Source organism: Hyla sarda, chromosome 1 (genome assembly GCF_029499605.1).
Source record: "Hyla sarda isolate aHylSar1 chromosome 1, aHylSar1.hap1, whole genome shotgun sequence".
In the NCBI taxonomy this organism is placed as follows: domain Eukaryota; kingdom Metazoa; phylum Chordata; class Amphibia; order Anura; family Hylidae; genus Hyla; species Hyla sarda.
Window position 1 is genome coordinate 167,579,002 of NC_079189.1, and position 3,466 is coordinate 167,582,467.

Sequence of the window (3,466 nt, forward strand, 5' to 3'; positions counted from 1 at the left end):
GGGTTAACTGGCTATCTACCTACCTGCCCTTTTACTGTGCAGGACACCAAGGAGGGCATTATTACAGTTTGTGTGCCTATAGATGGGAAGATTGTGTAGAGGAGGGGATAGCAGTGAAAAAATGAGTCTGACATGTTTTTCCTGCAGATGTTAAGAGATCCACATGGCGGTCTTATCCGGACGGAGAAGAAAAGGAAAGCGGACGCCGCTGATCAGAAAAGACGTAATTGTGAGTCCCAAAATGTAACTAATCACTTATATGGTATACGCATCCTGTGTACAGCTGATATCTACCGCCATATGGTCCTGTATATAATCACTTATTTGGTATACAGATCCTGTATAATATATTGGTCTGTGTATAGTGGTTTTATTCAGTACAGTATGGCGGTATTATCCAGTTATTGTGTGGTGGTATATATTTACTCCTTGTATACCAGTATTACTGGTCATGGAAATTTACCTACGTTAAAGTGTTTCTTACATATATAAATTTAAATTTATTGTGTGTGGGATTTGGGTGGAATAGGAGCGTGGCAGAAGATTGACGAGCTGCAGAGCCTAGTAGGGGCCCTTGCCTTTTTTTTTGGTCCGGGGGCCCCGAGTGTTGTCAGTCCGCCCCTGGGGGGAGGGAAGGGAGGGGGTGTATTTAAGGGGTGTGTGTGTGGGGGGCAAGCAAAGGGTCCACCCCGGGTGCCAAAGGCTCTAGGTACGCCCCTGCAGTAACACATGTTTTGCTATACAGTGGTCCCTCAACATACGATGGTAATCCGTTCCAAATGAACGGATGTTGAGGGATCCGTGCAATGGAAAGAATAGCAAGTTATATTCACATGTCCCCACCGCACCGGACCCGTCACCGCTCGTCACCGCTGCCCTGGATGTCGCCGTCCATCGCTGTCGCCGTGTCCCCAGGGGTGACCCGACGCTCCGGACATCTCTGCTTCCCAAGGATCCTCGCTCTCTGTCGCCGCCATCACGTCACTACGCACGCCGCTCCTATTGGATGACGGGACGGCGTGCGCAACGACGTGATGACGACGAAGGAGAGCGCCGGCTATGCAGGGGATCCCGAAGAGGGCGCTCCGGAGCCCTGAGGACATGTAAGTGATCGTCAGAGCAGCACCCGGGGCACTGTAAACGGCTATCCGGCGGCAGCTGAAGCAGTCTGCGTTGCCGGATAGCCGTTTATGCGATGGCCCGACATACAAAAGCATCGTATGTTGATGCTGCCTTCAACATGCGATGGCCTCTGAGAGGCCATCGCATGTTGAAATTATCGTATGTCGGGGCCATCGTAGGTCAGGGGGGCTCACTGTGCACAACATGTTTATTCCCTTTGTGTGTTTTGGAACTAAACCAAAAAAAGGGAGGGAAAAAAGCAAATTGGACATAATGTCACACCAAACTAGACAAAATTATTGGCACCCTTAACCTAATATTTGGTTGCACACCCTTTGGAAAAAATTACTGAAATCAGTCACTTCCTATAACCATCAATAAGCTTCTTACACCTCTCAGCCGGAATGTTGGACCACTCTTCCTTTGCAAACTGGTCCAGGTCTCTCTTATTGGAAGGGCGCCTTTTCCCAATAGCGATTATAAGATCTCTCCACAGGTGTTCAATGGGATTTAGATCTGGACTCATTGCTGGCCACTTCAACACTCTCCAGCGCTTTGTTGCCATCCATTTCTGGTGCTTTTTGAGGTATGTTTGGGGTCATTGTAGAGGAAGAGTTGGTGCAGTTGCTCATAACAACCAATCAGATTGCTTCTTTCATTTTTAACAAGGCCTTTGAAAAATGAAAGAAGCAATCAGATTTTTTGCTATGGGCAACTGGGCAACCTTTACTCTGCACAGGTATTAATAAATCTCCCATATTGTCCTACTGGAAGACCCAAGATCTCAGACACAAACCCAGCATTCTGACACTGGGCTGTACAGTGTGACCCAAAATCCGTTGGTAATCCTCAGATTTCATCATGTCTTGCCCACATTCAAGGCACCCAGTGCCAGAGGCACCAAAACAACCCCAAAACGTCATTGAACCTACACCATATTTCACTGTAGGTACTGTGTTCTTTTCTTTGTAGGCCTCATTCCGTTTTCGGTAAACAGCAGAATGATGTAGAGCAGAAAATGGATTGGATCCAGCTCCCAGAGAAAAAATGGTGAATAAAACTTAACGTTTAATGTTCATGTTAAAAACAATTCGCCATAGAGATGGCAAGTGACATGTCACTTCTAAAGCCATGACTAAGAGCTTTATGCTCGAAACGCGTTGGCGTTCACTTGGTTTTAGGAGTGACATGTTACTTGCCATCTCTATGGCAAATTGTTTTTAACATGAACATTAAACGTTAAGTTTTATTCACCATTTTTTCTCTGGGAGCTGGATCCAATCCATTTTCTGCTCTATGTCTACAAGGAGAGGCGGCTCTTCATCCGTGCTTCCAACATTCACACCTGGGTATCCTCCTATCATTTGAACTCTGGTGAGCTGATCTTCCTTTCTCTACCTTTACTTAGTAGAATGATATGCTTTACCAAAAAGCTCACTCTTGGTCTCATCTGTCCACAAGATGTTTTCCCAGAAGGATTTTGGCTTACTCAAGTTCATGTTGGCAAAATGTAGTCTTGCTTTTTTTATGTCTCTGTGTCAGCAGTGGGGTCCTCCTGGGTCTCCTGCCATAGCGTTTCATTTCATTTAAATGTTGACGGACAGTTCGCGCTGACACTGATGCTCCCTGAGCCTGAAGGACAGCTTGAATATCTTTGGAACTTGTTTGGGGCTGCTTATCCACCATCCAAACTATCCTGTGTTGACACCTTTCATCAATTCTTCTCTTCAGTCCACACCCAGGAAGATTAGCTACAGTGCCATGGGTTGCAAACGTCTTCATAACATTGCGGACTGTGGTCAAAGGCAAATCTAGATCTCTGGAGATGGACTTGTAACCTTGAGATTGTTGATATTTTTCCACAATTTTAGTTCCCAAGTCCTCAGACAGTTTCCCTCTTTCTGTTGTCCATGCTTAGTGTGGCACACGCAGATATACAATTCAAAGACTAAGTGAACTTCTCTCCTTTTTATCTGGTTTCAGGTGTGATTTTTATATTGCCCACACCTGTTACTTGCCCCAGGTAAGTTTTAGGGAGCATCCCATGCTTGAAACAATCTTATTTTTCCACAATTTTGAAAGGGTGCCAATAATTTTGTCCAGACCATTTTTGGAGTTTGATGTGACATTATGTCCAATTAGCTTTTTTCCCTCCCTTCTTTGGTTTAGTTCCAATACACACAAAGGGAATAAACATGTGTATAGCAAAACATGTGTTACTGCAAACCTTTTCTGTGAGAAATGCTTCAATTTCTGGAAAATTTTCAGGGATGCCAACATTTATGGTAGCGATAAGCGGAGTTACAGTGATTCGATTTGTCACAAACTTTTCAGCTCGGCAGTT